Below are 12,266 nucleotides of genomic sequence, written 5' to 3' on the forward strand. Positions count from 1 at the left end.
AGATTCTTCATGCAATTTAACCACTGACAATAAAAACTGTGTGTCAATGCCACATTTGTGTCATTTTTTTGGGGGGGGAGCGGGTACCCGGTTTTGACAGGCACCCAGCTTCCACTTCCTCACCTGGCACCGCGGTGCCGGAAGGAAGTTCACCTCTCCCCCCTCCCTCCTTGCAATCTTCTGGGACATGTCACAGGTCCCAGAAGATTGCCCAGCCATTCACAACGCAAAGCGCGACTCACCAGGCAGCCGGGCGACCACAGCTACAATGTCGGCACCGCAGAGAGGAGGGGGAGAGGAGTGAGGCTTCATGCGCCTGCATTGCTGGATCATGGGACAGGTTAGTGTCTGCTTATTAAAAGTCAGCAGCTACACTTTTTGTAGTTGGTGACTTTCAAATGGGTGGAATGGGTGGAATTCCGCTTTAAGCTCTTGTGAACACCAAAGTAAAATACCCCTACCACACTGAAATCAGAAAATGCTTACCAGACAGTAGGACATCAAAGCCTAGAGGTCAATATGCGCATATATGGTACCATCCCCATATAGAATTAGAGAACAGAACATAGCCTCTACTGAGGGCCCCTGAGGAAGTAATATTCTGATGAAGTGTATAGGAATTAGCTTCCAGATGTTGACTTAATTATGCATGCCATGGTTTACACAGGTAGAGGTTGTTTTAAATACTGAAACCTTTTCTTATGATCAATTTCAAATAAATCATTCTGAGTTATACTGCACTATTGAAGTTATTTTTATTTTTTTGGGTATCAATGACAGGATGCAGCACTGGAAGTAGAGGTGGTATTCCATTCTCTAATCCTGTATGGGTATGATACCATACAATAAATTGGCAGCTATGCAAATCACGTGGGGCCAGTGTTAATGGACTTTGGGCTTGAGGCCATGACATCAGTTTCACATTAGTTTTAGACGCTTCTGAGATCATACTGAATTCATTGACCTGTGCATTTTACCTGCAGTTGACCTCCTTCTGACCTGTGGATTTTGAATTTCTAAAGAGACATTCCTACAGAGTACTGGAGTGCAAAACTGTCTTGAAGCAAAAAAAGCCCATCGAACAGGCCCGACAAGCACTTTTGAAATGCAAAAAGACATGCCTTTAACAGGCTTTTAAAAGCTTTAACATTGCAAAAGGTCTTTAAAAAGGTGATTGTGACTTCAAAGTGTCATTGGATTCAGCAGCTTTGTGAAATGAGCTAAAGTAGATGCTAATAGAATAAAAAATATGGTGCAATTAGAAATAGATAGATAGATAGATAGATAGATAGATAGATAGATAGATAGATAGATAGATAGATAGATAGATAGATAGATAGATAGATAGATAGATAGATAGATAGGTTTAAGTGCTTAGTGAATACATTTCTATAGGCAAATGTGCCTTGGATTTCATTTGTACATGGATCTGACTATATGAGAATAGGCCTGGATGCTTATAGGTGGTGTTATGGTTACACGTTGTTTCCAGAAAAATAACATAAAATAAAATGAAACTTCAAACAATTCTTATTGTTTTAGGAATTTCCTAGGCATTATATATACACATGGTCTGTTCTGCGTAGAAAGTTAATTTCTCTTTAGAACACAGTGCCTTTCTCTGAGAGTTTTTGCGCACTTTATATGACTTCATGCATTGTGTAAAACATAAATAGTGCTTGTTATTGTTGGATCCCAAAAAGAAAAAAAAAACAAAAAGTGTAGCTTGCCAAACACTCAGACATATACGCATATTAAACAAAGCATGAAATAAATGCAGCAGTGATTTCAGTCATGTTTCAAAGCGGTACTTTTAAGTAAACAAATATGAAACATTCATTAATGGATCAAATAAAAAAAAATTTTTTGCTCAGACAGAAAAATGTGGAATAATAAAGTATGCTGTCAATGGTCATTGATGTCAGAAAGGGTGTACGCTAAAATCCATCCATTCATTTCTCCATACTTTAAAGGTTAATTGAGTGCATCCAAAACAAAATAGTTCCACTATTATGGATTCAGGAGGTGCATCATTCTCCATTCCCTGCAGATGAATACAAAGGTTCACATCATTATTTCTGGAGGTTTCTGACAATCCCTGCCCACAACATCCCTGCCCACAAATTGTAAGAATGAGCTCCATGTTCTGTCCAAATTTAAGTTCAGACTGAACACTGGCTGTTAGGACATTCGTCCAAACACCAAACATTTAGGATGTTCTGTGGACAAATGTGACAGCGTCTGGCTGTCAATGGTTACCAAGACATCAGCGGCTGCTTGCAGCCGCTACTTCCTTACCAACCACTGACATCATCCAGCCCATCCACTTACATGATTGGGAATCCTTGGCCATGTATGCAAATGGGTGCAGAACAGAGTGGGTTACAGGGGTTACATCATTTCCTAAATACGGCCAAACAGCCACATGTGGGTAATAGTTGTAACTGGAAGCTGCCACTCCCTTAGCAACTACAGATGTCACCCAGCCCATGATTAACATGGGCGGGAATCTACGGCCATGTAAGCAAATGGACGACAGAAGAAACTTCACACCATTGTCTAAATATGGCCACATGGCCATATTTGGGGAATTACATCATTACTAGGGATGGGCCAAACGACCCCCTGTTCAGTTTGCACCAGAACTTTAGAACATCGCAAAAGTTCGGAACCGAATATAATAACCCCAATGAAGTCTACGGGACCCAAACTGTAAAAATCAAAAGTTCCCCTTTTTAAAGGCTTATATGCAAGTAATTGGGCATACAATGGTTATGGGGGTCCGGTTTGTCAAAAATTGAAATGATATGCACCTGTCAAACAGATCTGGAAAAATTGATCTTTGGGTGTTCATGGCACCTTTACACCATAACCCTATAGAGGTACTCTTGATGAAAGCAAGAATTGGCCTTGCTGTCAAAAATTGAAATGATATGCACCTGTCGAACAGGTGCGGAATAATTGATCTTTGGGTATTAATTGGTCCATTAAACCTACACCAAAAAAATTCTTCCAGATGAAATCAACACCCACAACACTAGGCAGCCTAGAAGTCTTGCAGAGATTCCACATCCCAAAAACAGCTAATCAGCGACATCGGCATCAGGGGCTTCATAGCTGCTTGTAATCCAGGACTGATTCATTTTGATAATTGTCAGATAGTCCTGTGGACAGTCTGTGGACAGATGCGTTCTATTATCAGTAACAAAACCTCCAGCAGCACATAATGCCAGTTCGGAAAGCACGCTGGATGCAGGGCAGCCCAACAGCTCAATTGCATGCTGGGCAAGTTCTAGCCAGTGGTCTATTCTCATGACCCAGCAACCCAGTGGATCATTAAATGGAAAGCTTTACTTCTCTGGTTTCACCTTCCGTGGGATGTGGAAGCTGACAGCCCTGGACGGCGAAGACTAAAAAATTGTGAAATGCATCACTTATTGGGCCCCTTTCTCTGCCACTCCTCTCTTGACCAACAGAAGCCTCAAAACTAAGTTTTCCACGACACCGTAACCTACCAGAGTTGGTAAAAGCATTAGATAAACTCCTATTTAAAGTGTCCTCAAGACATTTCATCTTCTGAACCCTCTGTGGCGATGAGTTCTGAGACTTTCCCCTTGTAACGGTGGTCAAGGAGGGTTTCTAACCAATAGTGATCCTTCTCCTTGATGCCACATATTCTTGGGTCCTTTAGCAAGCTCTGAGGCATGAGGGAGCCCATGCACCACAAGTTTGTGGTGGGCATGAGAAACAGATTCCCCTGGGTCCCTGAGGAATACAGTACCTGGAACAGCCTCCTCCCAAGGGTTCTGGGGATGGAAAACCATCTCTTAAGGTTTGACGTATGTCTTCCTCTGCTTCAATGCTTCCAAAACTGCCAGAATCCTCCTTCTCCTCCCTATCCTCTTGTGTGTTCTGTGGCGTAGGAAGAATGGTGTCTGCATAAAGTGGGCCTTGACAGGGAAGGAAGTCCTCCTCTTCCTTTCCACTGCTCTGCCTCAAGTGTCCTGTCCATAATGCCATGCAGAGTCTGCTCCAGCAGGAACACAACAGGATTGTGTCACTGATGCATGCATTGTCACAGCTCACCATCCTTGTGGCCTCCTCAAATGGTGACAGTACAGTGCATGCATTCTTTATCAGCAGCCATTGGTGTAGGGAAAAAAAGCTAAGCTGCCCTGAGCCTGTCATTGTGCCATACTCACACAGGTACTCATTTACAGCCCTCTGCTGCATGTGCAGCTACTGCAGCATTGCCAAAGTCAAGTTCTACCTGGTGGGCATATCACAAGTCAGTTTATGGGCAGATGGAATTCCAGCCAACCGAGCACTGACTGTGTACGACTGCCTGAAATTCCTACAGACCCTTCTGGCCCGCTTCAACAGATCTTCCAACCCTGGGTACCTATTTAAGAAATGCTGCACTACCAAATTGAGGACATGTGCCAGACACGGCACATGTGTCAACTTTCCCTGTCTAAGAGCGGACAGGAGGTTTGTGCCATTATCGCACACCACCATTCTTGGCTCCAGCTGGCACGGCATGAACCACCTCTGGGCATGCCCTTGCAGAGCTGCAAGAATCTCGGTGTGGTTCCTGTCCCCTAGACACACCAACTGAAGCACTGCATGGCACCTTTTAGCCTCACTCATTGAATAGTCCCTTGAACGCTCTGGGGGTACTTGTGGTTCATAGGACAATTCAGCAGAGGAGGGCATGGAGGAGGAGGAGGAGGGGGTAGAACTGACAAATCTAGCATCATCACCACTAGCTGTATGGAGACATGGCAGCACAACAAGCTGCAGCACTGAGCTCTGTCATGTATCCTTCTAAGTTGCAGGCAGAGTTACCCAGTGTGCTGTGAACAAAATATATCGTTCCTGACCATGCTTGCTGGACCATATGTCAGCAGTAGCGTGGACTTTGCGGCTGACTGCCTTGCCCAACGATGCCACAACATTGCCTTCCACATCATGGTATAGGGCTGGAATGGCCTTACGTGAAAAGAAATAGCAACTGGGAACCTTCCATTGTGGTACAGTACATTCTTCAAATTCACAGAAGGGGCAGAATTCACCAGATGGAAAGGCAGACATTGTAAAGCCAGCAGTATTGACAAGCTTGCATTTAGACTCTGGGCATGTGGGTGGCCAGTGACTGTATTTTTTTGCTGAAGCAGATGGGGCAGAGAAATTTTCCGGCTATAGTCTATAGCTGATGGTGTGCTACTGGCATATGTGCTGCAAAGACCTGGGACATCCTGCACTATACCATCATTACTGTCAGTGGAGGCTGCCAATCAAGAAGTCATGAGGTATAGTGGGGGTAGTCTGAGGTGAGTAAGGAGGAGGAACAGAATCCCTTTTGTGTGGCTTTCAGGTGCTCTTATCAATGGGCTAAGTGGTAGGAAGTTAAATGCCTTGTCAAGCAAGTGGTACCCAATGGCTGGTGTTTTTGCCACGCTTGATGTGCTTGAGACAAAGTTTGCAAATTGCAACAGTGCGATCAGCTGCACATGTGCTACAAAAGGCCTAGGCAGTTGAGCTGTGGGAAGTGGGCCGGAAGTTAATAGCTCCACAATGTAAAAGAATAGGGTGGCGGCTCATTACTCTTCCATGATGGCTGCCTTGTTGGAGTTGTGCCTCAGCTTCACTTTCCTCCTCTGCTCTATCGAGCACACAAGTCATGTCAGTGACCTCATGTTCCTTCTTCCTCAACCTCAGAACCAACATCTGAATCAAGTAATGGCTGTGCATCGTCAAGAAGCAAGTGGCTGATGCTGTGTTTTAATAACTCAGCTGACTCCATGCCTGATGCTGGGGCTATGGCAGAAATAGCTGTGGTCAAGGAGGCAGATTTAGCCACTCTGGCAGCTGCAGCAGACTACGTACTAGTCTCTGCTTGGGTGACTGAGGATGAGGAGGATGGTTTAGTAAGCTAGTCCACCACCTCCTTTTCATGCTGTGGTTGGATAGCATGGGCAACATCACTAAACAAAGGAAATGATGCCCTGCCTGAGGACTGATCAAGTCCACCTTTGCCTGTGGACACATACGATGCTGGTCCCCTCACAGTGCCATGGGAACGTCTGCCTCTCCTTGTTGGCCTCCTAGACATGATGGGGGGTGATTAATAACAATGTAAATAGGTGGAAATGTTTACGTGGATGCACTTTAATCAATGGAAAATGCAGTTTGGTGCACTTTAACCTGATTACTCACTACACAGACACACTCCACTGACACACTACAATATACTGCAGTAAAACTGCACTGACGCACTGCAATATACTGCATTAAAAGTGCACTAATGTACAGAAATATACTGCGTTAAACGTGCACTAATGCACTGAAATATACTGCATTAAATGGGCATTAATGCACAGAAATATACTGTGTTAAACATGCACTAATGCACAGAAATGTACTTCATTAAATGTGCAGTAATGCACAAAAATATACTGCGTTAAACATGCAGTAATGCACAGAAATTTACTGTGTTAAAGGTGCAGTAATGCACATAAATATACTGCTTTAAATGTGCACTAACACACAGAAATATACTGCGTTAAACGTGCAGTAACACACCGATATGTACTGCATTAATTGTGTACTAATGCACAGAAGTATACTGCATTAAACATGCAGCAACGCACAGAAATATACTGCATTAAACATACACTAATGCACAGAAATATATTGCATTAAACGGGCATTAACACAAAGAAATATACTGTGTTAAACGTGCACTAACGCACTGAAATATACTGTGTTCAACATGCACTGAAATGTACTGCATTAAATGTGCACTAACACATAGAAATATATTGCGTTAAATGTGCAGTAACACACAGAAATATACTGTGTTAAATGTGCAGTAATGCACTGAAATATACTGCGTTAAACGTGCAGTAATGCATAGAAATATGCTGTGTTAAAGGTGCAGTAAAGCACAGAAATATACAACATTAAACATACAGTAATGCACAGAAATATACTGTGTTAAACGTACACTAACACATAGAAATATACTGCGTTAAATGGACATTAACACAAAGAAATATACTGCGTTAAACGTGCACTAATGCACAGAAATATACTGTGTTAAAGGTGCAGTAACACACAGAAATATACTGCGTTAAACATGCAGTAATGCACTGAAATATACTGCGTTAAATGTGCACTAATGCACATAAATATACTCAGTTAAACGTGCAGTAATGCACAGAAATATACTGCGTTAAACGTGCAGTAAATCACAGAAATATACTGCATTAAATGTGTATTAACACACAGAAATATACTGTTTTAAAAGTGCACTAATGCACTAAAATATACTGTGTTAAATGTGTAGTAACACACTGAAAAGTGCTGCATTAAACATGCACTAGCGCATAGAAATATACAGCATTAAACGTGCACTAACGCACAGAAATATACTGCATTAAATGTGCAATAAAGCACTGAAATAATGCACAGAAAGATGCTGCGTTAAACGTGTGGCAATGCACAGAAATATACTGCATTAAACATGCAGTAATGCACAGAAATGTACTGTGTTAAATGTTCAATAACACACTGATATGTACTGCATTAAACGTGCACCAATGCACAGAAATATACTGTGTTAAACGTGCAGTAATGCACAGAAATATACTGTGTTAAACATGCAGTAATGCACAGAAATATACTGTGTTAAAGCTGCAGTAATACACTGAAATATACAGCGTTAAACTTGCAGTAATGCACAGAAATATACTGTGTTAAATGTGCAGTAATGATCAGAAGTATACTTCGTTAAACGTGCACTAATGCACAGAAATATACTGCGTTAAATGTTCAATAACACACTGATATGTACTGCATTAAATGTGCACCAATGCACAGAAATATACTGCGTTAAATGTGAACTAACGCACAGAAATATACTGCGTTAAATGTTCAATAACACACTGATATGTACTGCATTAAATGTGCACCAATGCACAGAAATATACTGCGTTAAACATGCAGTAATGCACAGAAATATACTGTGTTAAACATGCAGTAATGCACAGAAATATACTGCGTTAAACGTGCACTAACGCACAGAAATATACTGTGTTAAATGGGCATTAACACACAGAAATATACTGTATTAAATGTGCATTAATGCACAGAAATGTACTTCATTAAACGTGTAGTAACTAGGGATGAGCCGAACACCCCCCGGTTCGGTTTGCACCAGAACCTGCGAACGGACCAAAAATTCACACGAAGGTTAGAACCCCATTGACGTCTATGGGACTCGAACATTCGAAATCAAAAGTGCTAATTTTAAAGGCTAATTTGCATTGTATTGTCCTAAAAAGGGTTTGAGGACCTGGGTCCTGCCCCAGGGGACATGTATCAATGCAAAAAAAACTTTTAAAAACTGATGTTTTTTCGGGAGCAGTGATTTTAATGATGCTTAAAGTAAAAAAAAAAAAAAAAAAGTCAAATATTCCTTTAAATATCATACCTGGGGGGTGTCTATAGTATGCCTGTAAAGTGGCGGGTGTTTCCCGTGCTTAGAAAAGTCCCTGCACAAAATGTCATTTTTAAAGGAAAAAAAGTCATTTAAACCTGCTTGCAGCTTTAATGTAATGTCAGGTCCTAGCAATATGGGTGAAAATCAGTGAGACAAACAGCATGGGTACCCCCCAGTCCATTACCAGGCCCTTTGGGTCTTGTATGGATATTAAGGGGAACCCCGCACCCAAATTAAAAAAGGAAAGGTGTGGGGCCCCCAGGCCCTATATACTCTGAACAGCAGTATACTGTACATGCGGTGCAAACAAGACAGGGACTGTAGGTTTGTTGTTAAGTAGAATCTGTTTGTAATTTTGAACTGGTACAATTTTTAACGTGTTTAGCGCCAGCCAAAAAATCTATTTTAAGCTTTTTGGAAAACCTAGGGAAGGGTTATCACCCCTGTGACATTTGTTTTGCTGTCTGTGCTCCTCTTCAGAAGATTTCACCTCACTTTTTGTCCCAATGACAAATGTTTTTTAAAAATTAATTTTTTTGTGAAACAAGGATTGGTGATAAAGCATCAGTGGAAAGGAGAAAAGTTTTTCCCATATTAACTCTTACAGGAGAGAATTTCCCTTCCTAGGGGTAGATTTCATCTCACTTCCTGTTGTCTCCTTCCATTTGCAAGTAGGAGTCGTTTGTAAGTTGGATGTTTGAAAGTAGGGACCTGCCCTATATACTCAGCAGAAATGTGGGCCTTAGGTGTTGTTGTGGCCACAACACTGTAAGCCCTCACAGGGCCCTGCTGTGAAATATTAGATCAAGAATTGTAATTACATGCCCCTGTTGAACAGGGGCAGAAAAATTGGGCCTTTGGTGGTGGTTGTGGTGGTGCTGGTGCCACAACACTGTAAGTCCTCGCAGATACTCTTGGTGGGCACAGAAACGGGCCCTGCTGTGAAATATTAGATAAAGAATTGTAATTACATGCCCCTGTTGAACAGGAGCAGAAAAATAGGGCCTTTGGTGGTGGTGGTGGTGCTGGTGCCACAACACTGTAAGTCCTCACAGATACTCTTGGTGGGCGCAGAAACGGGCCCTGCTGTGAAATATTAGATCAAGAATTGTAATTACATGCCCCTGTTGAACAGGGGCATAAAAATTGGGCCTTTGGTGGTGGTGGTGGTGCTACAACACTGTAAGTCCTCACAAATACTCTTGGTGGGTGCAGAAACGGGCTCTGCTGTAAAATATTAGATCAAGAATTGTAATTACATGCCCCTGTTAAACAGGGGCAGAAAAATTGGGCCTTTGGTGGTGGTGGTGCTGGTGCCACAACACTGTAAGTCCTCACAGATACTCTTGGTGGGCGCAGAATCGGGCCCTGCTGTGAAATATTAGATCAAGAATTCTAATTACATGCCCCTGTTAAACAGGGGCTGAAAAATTGGGCCTTAGGCAGGCACCGGTGCTGGTGCCACAACACTGGAACCCCTCACAGATGCTCTAGTTGGAGCACAGGAACTAGCCCTGCTGCAAAGAATTGCATCAAAAATTGTAATTACACGCCCCTTTTAAACAGGGGCTGAAAAATTGGGCCTTAGGCACTGGTGCTGGTGCCACAACACTGCAACCCCTCACAGATACTCTAGTTGGAGCGCAGGAACTAGCCCTGCTGCAAAAAATTGCATGAAAAATTGTAATTACATGCCCCTGTTAAACAGGCGCTGAAAAATTGGGCCTTAGGCACTGGTGGTGGGACTGGTGGTTCCCAGAACAAAAAATGCTATCATCATGATCATTGAGGAGGAAGAGGATAATTACTCAGTATAACAGGATAGTCACTCAGCATCAGCATAGGCAGTCTTTGAAGGGATCTGACATTTCAAAAAATTTATTCGGTTACATCAGCATCAGGTGCTTGGTAGCTGGTGGTGATCCAAGACTGATTAATTTTTATAGAAGGTCAGTTGATCGACCGAGTCGGTGGACAGACGCACCCTGTGATCGGTTGCAAAGCCTCCAGCAGCACTGAATGTGCGTTCCAAAAGAACGCTGGATCCAGGACAGGCCAGTAGCTCAATTGCATATTGTGCAAGCTCTGGCCAGTGATCCATCCTCAAGACCCAGTAACCCAGAGGATTTTTGGTGAGAAAGGTGTCCAAGTCAGATCTTGCCCCTAGGTATTCCTGCACCATGTAAAACAGACGCTGGCGATGGTTGCTGGAACCGATCATACCTTGGGGCTGCGGACTAAAAAATTGTCTGAACACATCGCTCATATGGCCACCTTCTCCACCGCTCCTGCTTTGACTGACCAAAGCCTCAGCAACACGTTGTCCAGAAACAGGAGTTTGTAACCTCCCAGTCTCTGGGAACGCGTTGCACAGACCTTTCTGCAAGGCCTCCCAAAGATGTTTCATCCTCTGCTCCCTCTGCAATGGCAAGATAAGGTCTGCAACCTTACCCTTGTAACGTGGATCAAGGAGGGTTGCCAGCCAATATTGATCCTTCTCCTTGATACCACGAATACAAGGATCCTTCCACAGGCTTTGCAGGATCAGGGAGGCCATGCAACGTAGGTTTGCGGAGGCATTCGGTCCGGAGTCCTCTGGGTCACTAAGAATGAAAATGATCCGCAGCCAGTTCCTCCCAGCCACATACAAGTCCATGTGTTTCTTGGGACTGTAAATGATCCCTTAAAGACTGCTGCTGATGCTGAGTGCCAGGCTCCACCTCCGTACTGACACAATCAATATCCTCCTCCTCCTCCTCCTCCTCTTCCTGTGTGAACACTGTCTGGATAAAGGGGGCCTTGAGAGCTAAGGAAGTCCATCTCTTCCTGCCTCTGTTCTGCCTCAAGTGCCCTGTCCATTATTCCATGCAGCGTGTGCTCCAACAGGTGGACAAGGGGGACAGTGTCACTGATGCATGCACTGTCACTGCTCACCATCCTCGTGGCCTCCTCAAATGGTGACAGGACAGTGCATGCATCCCTGATCATGGCCCACTGGCGTGGGGAAAAAAAAACAACCCCCTGACCCTGTCCTGGTGCCATAGTCGCACAGGTACTCATTGATGGCCCTCTGCTGCATGTGCAGCCGCTGCAGCATGGCCAACGTTGAGTTCCACCTGGTGGGCATGTCACAAATTAGGCAGTTCTTGGGAAGGTTAAATTTCTTTTGGAGGTCTGCCAGCCGAGCACTGGCATTATATGACCGGTGGAAATGCACACAGACTTTCCTGGCCTGCCTCAGGACATCCTGTAAGCCCGGGTACCTGCCCAAGAAGCGCTGCACCACCAAGTTAAGCACGTGAGCCAAACAGGGCACATGGGTCAGTTGTCCCTGTCGGAGAGCGGAGAGGAGGTTGGTGCCATTGTCACAAACCACCATTCCTGCCTTAAGTTGGCGTGGCATCAACCACCTCTGAACCTGCCCCTGCAGAGCTGACAGAACCTCTGCCCCAGTGTGGCTCCTGTCCCCCAAGCACACAGCTCAAGCACCGCATGGCATCTTTTGGCCTGTATACTTGCGTAGCCCCTTGAATGCCTACGGAGCACCGCTGGTTCCGAGGACAAAGCACAGGAAGAGGCCATGGAGGAAGAAGAGGAGGGGGTGGAGGAGAGAGGTGTGTCAGAATCATTAGTAGTGGCATTTTGGGAGCGTGGTGGTGGAACAACATCCAACACTACTGCACCTTGTCCTGCATCCTTCCCAGATGCAAGCAGAGCCACCCAATGTGCCGTGAAACTTAGGTAACGTCCCTGTCCATGC

This window comes from Aquarana catesbeiana, linkage group LG05 (genome assembly GCF_042186555.1).
Source record: "Aquarana catesbeiana isolate 2022-GZ linkage group LG05, ASM4218655v1, whole genome shotgun sequence".
Lineage (NCBI taxonomy): Eukaryota > Metazoa > Chordata > Amphibia > Anura > Ranidae > Aquarana > Aquarana catesbeiana.